Raw genomic sequence first — 12,359 nt, 5'->3', positions numbered from 1 at the left:
TGACAAATTTTATACAGAATTCCTGAAACTTATGGACCAACAAGGAATACAATGGATAACGACTATATTTAACAAAATATATATAACTGGAAATATTCCCCAAATCTGGTTAAAGTCGAACTTCGTAACTATACCAAAAAAATTAAATGCAAAAACATGCGAAGACTACAGAATAATTAGCCTAATGAGCCACTTACTTAAAACGTTTTTAAAAGTGATACATAACAGAATATATAAAAAATGTGAAGAACAAGTGTCATGGACACAATTTGGATTCCGCGATACCTTTGACACCCGAAAAGCTCTATTCGCTATACAAGTGCTTATCCAGAAGTGCAGGGATGTTAACTGTGATGTATATATTTGTTTTATCGACTACAAAAACGCATTTGATAGAGTAAAACATGACAGGCTCATATCCATCTTGAACTAAGCGAGCTTGGATGATAGAGACTTCCGAATTATATATAATTTATATTACAACCAAACTGCCAACAGTAAAGTGGATGACCAATTGACAGAGACAATCTCCATAGATAGAGGAGTGAGACAAGGATGCATTCTGTCTCCAGTGCTATTTAACATGTACTCGGAGCGTATCTTCGAGCAAGCACTGCGAGTGCGTCTAAACAACATAAGATATGCTGACGACGCAGTAGTTTTTGCAGATAGTCTAAATGGTTTACAAACAATAATGTCGCGCATATCATATAAGTCGAGAATATGGCCTGGATCTCAATACAAACAAAATTAAGAACATGATAGTTAGTAAGCGCGAAATATTAAATACACATATTTTAGTAAACCAACAGCCAATTTACAGGGTAAACAGCTACACAGATCTTGGTACTAACATAAACAGTCAATGGGACCACTCTACTGAAATAAAACAACGCATGGGGAAAGCAAGATCAGCGTTCGTAAAGATGAAGTCTCTTTTCAGAAGTCACGATTTACTACTTAGTACCAAAATCTCTAATCAGATGCTATGTATTTTCTACATTATTATACGGAGTAGACGTATGGACGCTCTCGGAAGCTTCTTTAGGAAAGCTCGAGGCCTTCGAGATGTGGTGTTACATGCGCATCTTACGAATTTCAGGGAAGTATCGTGTGACTAATATTGAGGTCCTACGTAGAATGGGCAAGGAATGCGAGATCACTAACACAATCAAAGAGCGCAAATTAGAATATCTTGGCCATGTTATGAGAAATGAACAGAGATATGGTTTATTGCAACTCATTCTTCAGGACAAGGTATTTGGACAGAGAGGACCAGGGAGAAGAATATCTTGGCCTCAAAACGTAAGGAAGTGGTTCAATACGTCTACAACCGGAGTATTCCGAATGGCTGCAAGTAAAGTTATGCTGATCGCCAACATCCGGAACGGATAGGCACCTTAAGAAGAAGACTAAACGACTCCTATAACTAACTGAAAATATTGTCTGGGAATATCAAGCCGGCTTCCGACAACAAAGATCTACAACTGACCTGTGCAGCCTCTATTCGGCCAAAATCCTGACTGACATTCTAGAAGTGCTCGCACCATGTCAGGTTATAATTTATATTACTCAAATGCACGAGAAAATAGAGACAATTTATGTTTTACAATGCGAAATAAGTTCAAATGTGATTTTGAGTATGTTATTTGAGAGAGAATTAAATTAACAACAAAGTATGTTGATATTTCAACACCAGCACATAAAGTTATTGCTGCTAACGAGATTGCTCATATTCTTGATAAAGAAAGAATTAGTAATTACAAGTGGCAGTGTGGAATGAGTGATTGAAATAAACAATATCTAAGTTCTACAAACGGAGTAACCTTAGGAATACTAGTAGGCAGACCACAAAGAGATGGTACGAGTTGTAGCTTAACGCCAGAGGAAAAACTCATAGAAATATCGAATTACACAGGACCTAGTCCTATTGAAAATAAGTTTCTTTCCCCTGTAGAGCTCAATCTCATTTCTAGATTGCCTTTCAGTCTTATCTATGTTGTTAGTATGAAGTTCTTTGTGTCTAGAATTGTACATTATAAACCTGATAATTAACGTATTTTTTTCTAGTTTAATTATTTGTGATATTCTTTCCGATAAAATTTTTCCATTTCTCCTAATTCAAAATGTTCTCAAAATGTTTCTATTTATTTATTTTATCCGAATTTTACTTAAGGGTTATTGCACCCAAAAAATTGTGACTTATTGCACTCAAAATGCATTATTAAAGTGTCAAAAAGATAATTTCTCAAGGAATAAGAACTGTATAAGTAATCTCAGTATGTTGTTTTTAATTTTTGGTAATGCACATACTAATATTCTGCATATGTGCAGCATCACGAAAAAAGTAGAACGCATCCGAAAGCAATATTACCGTTACGAATATATAAAACGATTATGGTAATATATGTTGCAGAGAATAATAAAAAAACTAGTTTCAGTCCGCCGGTGCATGCCAGTATGAACCTGACTATATTGGAATTTTTGGTATTTGTAAATTTTTGTATAATCGACTATTGTTTGTTTTGATAATGTACTTTTACACTAAAACAAGTTTTTATTAGACTACTTTAAATTTTAAATGCGCTGTTTGCTAAATTTTAGCTTCGAATTGAGTTTAAAAATAATTTTAAAACAGCCTAAATTTATGGTTGGTGTAGTCTGCACAAATTTCCTAAATGTATATAAATGTATATATTTCTAACAGTTCAGGAAATGAATCTCGAAAAAAGTTAAAACCTCGCAATTTTTTCGTCCTGCATGGATTGAGTTGAAATTTTAACAGAAGGTAGGTGATAGCCCAAGGATCAAAATCTATATCGAACCGAAGTGCGCTGAAGGGTTTTAGGGGTGAAAACTACCCCTAATTGTCAAAAATTATAAAATAACATATTAAACCTGATTATGGGTAAGATTTGGTTTGAATTAGTTAAATAATGATTATTTTATACTTTTGAATAGAGTTCCATCATATTTCAACCCTTAAAAAGCGACCCTTGTTAGAGATTAATGTAAAAAAAATTAGTAATGCTAAGAAAATGATTTCGCCTTGGAACGATTTGCATAAAAATTTGGAATTAAGCTCAACTCACCCTCTGCTTTATAGTTTATGTCATGCCGATGAACCCTGATTGTTCTTAGGGGTGAAAACTACCCCTAATTTTCAAAAATTGTAAAATAACATTACAAATCTTAAGATGAGTGAAATTTGGTTTGGATTAGTTAAATGTGTGAGTGATTTTTTTATACTTTAAAATACAATTTCATAAATTTTCAACCCTTAAAAATCAATTGTTATGAGTGCTATAGGTGAAAACAATTTTTTGCCAAAATTTTGCAACTTTTCAACTTTTGAAAATCACCCTTTACAACATTGCAGTTTTTATACACTAATTTAATAGATATAAATTGAAAAAAGTAGAATTAAATACAAAAATTTTTATCAACATAAAAAGGCACCATATATTCTTATACATTTACATAAATAGTTGAAAATATTTACATTTATAGGTAAAACAATTATAATATTAATTTTATTCGTCATCAATTACATCTTCATCGTGATCTATGTCATCCTCATCTTCTTCAATTATTGGTGGACTATTATTGCACCCTTCGTTTGTCAGCGCACGTGCTACTTCTTTTAAACTTGAGAAAACACTGACGAGGAACCAACGAAATATACACTCACACACGTAGACATATGAGCAGATGTTTTATTCTGTTGTATGGGATTTCAAAATAAGAACGCTTAAAATTTCGAATGTATAACGCCCCACTACCTAATATACCGGTTTTGTAGATTATTATGCTCCGAAATGTACTGTACTATACTAATGGAATTTTCCGGAAAAAAAAATTAATTGGTTTTTTAACGTATTTCCTTCATTTTTAACGATAGAGTGTTTCTTCGAAAACGATTTTGTACAGGTTTTTAAGAGCTACAAGGATCTGTGAATTAAATCTTTTTGGAACCCTTGGTTTTTAAATGGGGTGAGTTTAAAGGGCTCGAAAAAGATGGTGCTTGATCGTGAATCGATGCTTTAAACGGCTATATCTGGCCAAATATTCATTGTACAACAAATCTAAATAAAGGAAAATTTTAGCCATTAAAAAAGCTACAATTTAGTACATTTTTATTTTTTTCATATATTCAGTATTTTCGGGGATATTTAAAAAAGAAGGGTAAAAAATATGAAATTGTAAATTGTTTCTCGTTTTAAGCTGTACTTTTTCTAAAACTAAGCATTTTAAATGGGTCAAACTTCTTGGACGGATTAACAATACATGTACAAAGAGAATTGCAGAAGGGTGAAGATCGATTTTAATTATGGGCGTAGTTAGGGGGTTGTTTTCATCGATTTTTTCGTAAAAAAATGAGGTATTGACCTTATTTTCATCATAACTCACTCAATTTTTGAGCTAGAGTCTTTTTTTTATGATAGGTCTATTTATGCTCTTTAAAAAAGGTTCTGAGTTTTCTTCAAAAAATGCATCATTTTCCCGATATTTGACTTTGAATCTTTCAAATTTGGCATTTGAAGAAAGCCGATGAACATTGATAGGCCGTATTTCGGTTCCTATTATATCGCAAAAACATTTTAAAAAATGAATTGAATTTGTCTTTTTAAAAGCTACAAATTTGTTCTCTACAATTTTTTTGATAAAATGCACCATTTTCGAGTTATTCGCGAAAAATCGATTAAAAACGTCGATTTTTTCGTCTAAAAGTTGTTATTTTTAATCGCGAATAACTTGAAAAATATCAGTTTTACAAAAAAATGTATAGAACATTTTTTGTTTAGAATCACTTTTTTAATCGAAACCTGTGGTTAAAACGTAAAAAAAATTTTCACCTCCGAGATGGGGTGGCAACCACCCCCAAGGCTTTGGCGCACTTTGGTTCGATATAGATTATGATCCTTAGGCTATTACCTACCTTCTGTTAAAATTTCAAGTCAATCCACGCAGGACGAAAAAATTGCGAGGTGAAATGCTTCATTTCCTGGACTATAATTACAGCAGCAAAATAATATCCACCAGGAGCATTTTTTCGCAGTTATCATGAAACGTGCCTTGTAGAATTTCTTTTAATCTCTAATAATTTGTTGAGTCATTTGTGCAGTAGATATTAGTTAGTAGTTTCGCTGATAGTTAATCAGTCCACATAGGAAACGCACCAAACAAACCACTAGATAGCGCTGTTAGCACCTATTGTAAAAACATTTTAGACCATTATTAGAAATGATAATTTCTAAGCAGACATCTAAAAAGGTGGGCTAAATTGTTTTTAAACAATTTATGAAAAAAATTGGAAAAACTCTATATCGTTTCTCTTTTTCGTTTGTAGTTGTATGGGAAAGTCAGCTATTGGTGCACAAGGATATTGCAAAAACTTAAAACATTTCAGTTTCCATCTTTTTTTAAGATATACTTGAAGGGCCTAGGTATATTGGTAAGTACCGCATTCAATGAACGGATGAACAGAAGAACAGTGAGAGGCGAAATTTTCAATTAGTGTTACGCGCACAATTACCCGACCTATGCAGCTAATGGTGCGCATCTCTCGGATAACTCCGAAATAATAGAACTTAAAAATAACTTCGAAAATGTAGTTTATTGAACATAAATATTAAATAAATATAAGGATGAATGCTCGAATAAATGAACTTTGATCAGATAAAAGGCATATATCGAGTACCGTTTAATTTAATCTTGCCCAAGTACTTTCGATCCTTAGATCATCTTCAGGGGCATCTGAAATAAGCCAAGAAACGTTTTTTTATAACTAAAGAAATTGATTAACTTCGATAAAAACTCGAAGTTTATGGTTGATAAAGAGTTTATATGTGATTAACGTTTATAGACTTACTTCGTCAATTGCGGCCTATCCGACAAGAACAAAATGTCATAAACATATAAATGTACATCACACTACACTACAATCTCTTTTGTACTGCGAAAAAGCGTTTTTTCGCCCCGGATATTTTATAGTTAATAATACGTAGGATAAAGTATAATATTTTTTTCACATTTATCGTTCTTATACTAAATAATCAATTAATTTTGGTAGTTTGCATGTTACTAAACTTATTAACAAAAAATACAGTTCGTGTTCGGTAGGCAATTGAAGTATAAAATTACAGTAGACGCATTCCAATGTTCCCTGTGCCAATACAGATCCTTCAAACATTTTGGATATTAACTCAACCCTATCTCTGGTTATTAAATTAATTAGATACGGTTTTTTGTTAATGATAAAAATAATACCTATCTACATTACAATACAATTACAATAATACATTTTTGAACGTTATTTTTTTTATTTAGATTTAGTGCAATTCCGTTATCTGTGATGGCAACAACGAATTGATTCACGAACCATTGTGTACAGTCTGAACACAGGTTTACATTGGGAAAAAAAAGTGTACCAGTTTTATATGACGGGAAGTGTACCAGCCGACATAAACTATTTTTAATAGCAATAAAACTTACTGGTCTATATCAAACACAAATTAATGACTATAAAACCAGAACCGAATAGAGCAAAAACTAAAAATATTAATTATCTCGGTCATTATCAACATCTAACGTAAAAATCTAAATACAACTGTAAAATGTGTATTTGAAATTAAGAGTAGACACCCGAATTCGTAGCATGTGCTTATGTAACGTTAACTAATTTGTAGACTATCCAGTTTCTATACCAATTAAGTGAAAAGTGAACCAAAATATCATTAGATAATAATATATTCGTTGTTCTAAATACCAATTATATGATCATGATTTATAAATCTGATTAAAATAAATTATTTCAAAAATGGTAATTGGAAATTTAGTAGTAGGAGGAATTAGAAGATATTGTGAAACAAAAGAAAGAATTATAGTTAGAAGCTAAATAATAAGATCATTGATGGTAGTCAAAACATGAAAATATTTTTATACCTATAAAAAAGAACGACATAATAAATGAAAAAACGAACAAAGAAATGTCATCGAATCGATATATTGTTAAAAAGTTCTAAATCCAAAAAAACATATTTTCGATTAATATTGTGGTTCATCATCATCATCATCAACCTGTATGCGTCCACTGCTGGACACAGGTCTCCCTCAGCTCTTTCCATCTGTCTCTGTCTTCTTGCATCCAGTTATTGCTAACCCGCTTCAAGTGGTCAGTCCTTCTAGTTCGTGGACGTCCTCTGCTCCGTATTGCTCCTTGTTCTGTTCTCCACTCTAATACGTTTTGTCCATCGATTGTTCTACGACGTGTTTCTTCGTTTGGGATTCGGTCTCTCAGAGAGACACCCAACATCTGGCGCTCCATAGCCTCTGAGTCACGCGAATCTTATTCACTACCTTTTTTGTGAGTGTTAATGTTTCCGCTCCATAAGTGGGTACAGGTAACACACAAACACACATTGATCAAAGATTTTCCTTTTGGGGCATATGGGTAGATCCGATTTAAATACATAGTTTAATTTACCAAACGCTGCCCAGGCTAATCCTATGCGAGGTGGGAGCTCGCATGTCTGGTTATCTCTGCCAATCGAATTTTATGTCCTAGGTACTTATACGATGTAGTCTGCACAATATCCTTTTCATCAACAGCAATATTTCGATTTAGCACCATATTAGTCAATATTTGCGTCTTATTCATATTAATCTTTAGTCCGACCTTCAAGGAAACGTGATATAATTTTTCAAACATTATTATCGCATCATCGATGCGATGTCATCTGCAAATCTCGATTCTTACAAGTACGTTCTAAAAGCGTCGTGAATAGCTTTGGAGAGACGGTGTCTCCTTGCCGTACTGCTCGCTGTATACAGAATTTATTTGTTTCTTGTTCAGCTAGTCTTACGCTAGCTGTGGCAATTTAGTAGATATGTTTGATTATGTTAGTGTAGCGATGGTCTATTCGGCATTCTGTCAATGCTTTTAACATTTTCTGATGGCTTATGGCATCGAATTCTACGACTATCGACTACGAGAAAGCATTCGATAGAATATTGTGGTTAAGCCACAATAGCCAATTTGATACAACAATGGCCGCTATTAACTATCAAAGTTCTAAAGTCCGTATTGGAAAATTTAATAAAGAAGGGTGAAAACTTTAGAATATAACCTTATTAACGAATAAAAGAATCAATTTTCAAATGAATCCTTCGCTGTTGATGTCAAGATGTCAAAAGAAATAAAAAATTTCAAATCACGTGGTCCTAAAGTTATATCAATAGAATGTCTTAATTCACCTGATATAATATTTTCTTGCTCTGTTGCTGTATACTATGCCACGTGTAGGCATTCATGCTGGTTGGATTAACTATACGTATCCTTTACACCAGTGATTCCCAACCTGGGGGCGATTTGAGATATTTAGAGGGGCGATAGAGCGAAGGGGGCGATAGAGCGAAGGGGGCGATATGGGGGTCGACAGAGAAAAGGGGGCGATAAGGGGGGCGTTTAGCATCCGGAAAACGAGAAATGGGTAATTGAGAAAAATAAGAAAAGAGAAAAAAAATACAATACTTTCGATCGGATATCCATAGGATAATAAAAAGTAAATATATGTATACCAATGCAGGTAATAATAACACAAACATCTCGTCTAGTCACAGAGAGCTATGAATCATAATACAATTTAATTCTATACATTATCGTTATATGTAATTATACACTATAACGAATTCTTCATTTTCCTTTGATCGAGCTTTCGTATTGTGCGATCATCCTCACAAAAGAGAAAGAAAGAGAAGTGGGATAAGAATGATGAGAAGTAGGTACCGCTCCTGCCGATCTGACTCGAACAAAAGGCGAACGGCTGAGGTTGTCGTCGCTTCAAACGCGGAGTCTTTCGTTCCCGAGTTTTGTATTGTGGTATATAGTTGTTTTGTTTCAACTGACAGTCATTGTGTTCAGTGAGTTGTTATTTTAATAAAGATACTCTGATTTATTTGTGAAACTGTTAAGTCTGTCTTTCAATTCGGACATAACCACTTATCTTATCGAACTCGAGGCGTCACAATATTAGAATCATTATTAGTCACAATGTTAGAATTCGGACAGAGACGTCGACGCGTGGCAATATAATTATTTATTGAGAATTGCGAGATAGTGTTTTTATTGTTTGCCTTATCAATAAGGTGTAATTAATTACTCTTTTGTTTTGCTCTCAAAATGTCAGCACCTAAAAAAAAAGTGCCGGTAGTACTCAACGGAATATTTAAAATATGGATTCATTGATTTGCCAGGAAATAAGAATCTACCAGCTGTCAAAGAGATAGTTGATACTATGTTGGAACCCAGTCAGGCCAGCCAAGTAACAGATGCAGTTCCTTTCAGCAATAATACTGTCTTCAGAAGGATTGATGAAATGGGAGCGAATGTCGAAGATGTTCTCTGCAACAAATTGAAAAGCAGAGAGTTTACTGTGCAACTTGACGAGAGTACCCTGAGTAACAGCAAAGCTTTGCTGCTGTCATATGTCCGATTTATGGACGACAATGGAGAAATGGCCGAGGAAATGCTATTTGTTAGAAATCTGATTACTGATACAAAAGGATCTTCCATATTTGAGGTCGTTAAGAGATTTTTTGAGGAAAAAGAGATATATTAAATACAATCGCCTATGCTACCGACGGTGCAGCAGCAATGACGGGGCGCCATCGGGGATTTATTGCACATCTGAAACAAGCAGTACCTGGAATTTTGTGTGTTCACTGCGTCATTCACAGAGAGCATTTGGCTGCCAAGAATTTGAGTAGGAGGTTGCATAGATGCGGTAAATAAAATTAAAGCAAAACCAAATAATGATCGAATATTTCGTACACTTTGTGAACAAAATGTTGCGATATTTAATACATTGCTACTACATACGGAAGTCTCATGGATACTGCTATTGAATTTCTTAATACTACTGACCCCACACTAAGTACAGAACTACAAGAGAAGCGAAATGTCATCGCTTACTTATCAGATATTTTTCAAAAATTAAAAGAAATGAACCTGCAGGGGAAGAACATAAATATGGCCAAAGCGAAGGAAGTAGTCAGAGCATTCATTGACAAACTATCTATTTTTGAAGAAAATATGCAGAGAAGAGATCTGACCAAATTCCCCAACTTAAGATCTTCTTGTGGTGATTCTGAGGATCTTCAAACATACTGCCTCCACCTTCAAATACTGAAAGAAGATCTGCAGTCCCGATTCCAAGTTTTGACTAGTCTGAAAGTGCCAACTTGGTTTATCAATCCTTTTAGCGTGGAAGTTTCAAACGGTATCTCCTCAAGAAAACTTGATTGATTTAAGACATGATGTTGAAATTGAAAGTTTGTTTCGGGAGTGTGGGTACGAAAGATTTTGGCCGCAGATAAAAAAAGTGTATCCAATCTTGTGGAATGCAATCAAATTATTATTATTGGCATTTCTCACAACATATCTAGTGAAGAAAGGTTTTAGTTCTGTGTGTATATTGAAAAACAGACCAAGAAATAGGCTCGACATAATAGAAAGAGGGGATTTGAGGTTGTTATTAACCAACATTGAGCCAGACATAAAGAAATTATGTGAGGGACACCAGGCCCAAGGAAGCCATTAACAATTCTTTTACACACATATAACCATTTATCATTTTACGAAATGTGAAAATAAATAAATATGGATATCTTTTGTATAGATTCATTATTTGTTTCAATTTAATTGGGTGTGGGGGGGGGCGATTGTAGTATTCATAACTGGTGAAATCTGTCTAAGGGGGCGATCAAGGGGAAAAGGTTGGGAACCAGTGCTTTACACATAACTGCGGGATGTACAAACCTTTTTTTATGTCACTTTTTATTGTTATTTTTTATTTATTCATTCAAAATATAATTATATTAAATAAATATTACTTATAAATAACTTTTCCTAATACTCTTATTAAATTTGAACAAATCAGTTTTATAGTATTAAAAAATATTTTATATAATATTATATTATAGTAAAAATCTAACTTAAGTGGCTTAGAGCTCGGATAAATATTAGCAAAGCCTATACTCACGTTGCTTTTTGTACACACCTTATAATCTGAAAAGATAAAACAGTATTTTAAAAACAGTTAACATTTATGGTATAATAAAATGCAGAATGTAAATATTAATATAGGAAGTTTGCGTTTGTAAGTTCATACGCTTTTTTTTACCGAATGCACTTGTAAAGAGTTTATTCGTTAACCTTTATTAATAAGAGTATTATGTTAAGCGTGAAAACCAGCATTTGCATGATATGTATATACGATTTGTCACTGTCAATATAAAGACTGTGTTTAAACATATTATTTTGTAATTTTTTTATTTGTAAGTAATTTCTGAATTATAAATAATATACAAATACTAAATTTTTAAATCACCAAAGTAGAAATGCGAAGATTTTTTGGTTGACGAAACCAAAATTCAGATTTTTGCTTTAATCTGTGCCTTCCATAAATTGCATATTGGGGGAAAGAATCTAGAAGTTGCTTTCCACAACATATCTCCTCAGGTAAGCAAAAATCCTTGGTGAACTGGTTTCTTGTACTTATAAAGAGTAAACCGAAATACTGGAAGAGACAGTTAAGATTTGATTTCAGTACCCCTGTATATTCACTTATACGTATTTCATACTAACGGGATTCATCAGAGCGATTGGTACAGAAGCTCTAAAATTGAAATCAAATATATTTTTGAATGCAACTTTTAGATTCCCCATCTCTTTCTTTTACCTTTTTCATCGTCTGTTTTGCCTTGTAATTTATAGAAGGCACTTCTTGGTTTCGTCAACCTTCACATTTCTACTTTGGTGATTTATTCTCAGATGTCGCTATAGCGTCCATATTGAAGCCATATTATTGTGGTTTTTTTGACGAAAAAGATATGGTTACACTTTTAGAGCTTCTGTACCAGTCGCTCTGATGAATCCTTGTAGGATGAAATACGTATAAACGAATATACAGAGGTACTGAAATCAAATATTAACTGTCTTTTCTTTTACAATATTTTTATTTTACTTATATTGTGAGGGACCATGAAGTTAGATCTTTCAAATTGAATATAAAAATTCATAGAAAGCATAGTCCTGGTATAAATCAACATGTGGAAGGTTTGTGCTTCTTTTTTAATTTATAATTGTGTTCATTTAACCAAAAATTTGCCATCTAGAAAGCACGTTAGTCAAATCTAAAAAAATCTGCTAAAATATATCTTGACTAATTATCGACATAATTTGTAGAGTACATAAATGAGTAATTTTAAAATAAATATAACCATCTATATTTAAATTTTTCCTTTCAATTCAATTTGAGTCGCTCAACGTTCTCCTAGATGCGTTTCAAGATATATAT

General features: G+C 33.2%; 1 protein-coding gene across 1 annotated transcript in view; it reads right to left on the bottom strand.

Annotated features, from left to right (window-relative positions):
- LOC140436514 (very long chain fatty acid elongase AAEL008004-like) overlaps positions 1–12,359 on the bottom strand; it is a 227,647-nt gene that overhangs the window by 138,164 nt on the left and 77,124 nt on the right. The window contains exon 2 of the mRNA XM_072525391.1: positions 11,043–11,068. The gene's annotated coding sequence lies outside the window, so the exon portion shown is untranslated. The remainder of the gene's footprint in view (positions 1–11,042; positions 11,069–12,359) is intronic.

Source organism: Diabrotica undecimpunctata, chromosome 3, assembly GCF_040954645.1.
Source record: "Diabrotica undecimpunctata isolate CICGRU chromosome 3, icDiaUnde3, whole genome shotgun sequence".
Classification (NCBI taxonomy): Eukaryota; Metazoa; Arthropoda; class Insecta; order Coleoptera; family Chrysomelidae; genus Diabrotica; species Diabrotica undecimpunctata.
Note: the sequence above shows the minus strand (reverse complement) of the source record. Positions and strands in the feature narration are given on the sequence as shown.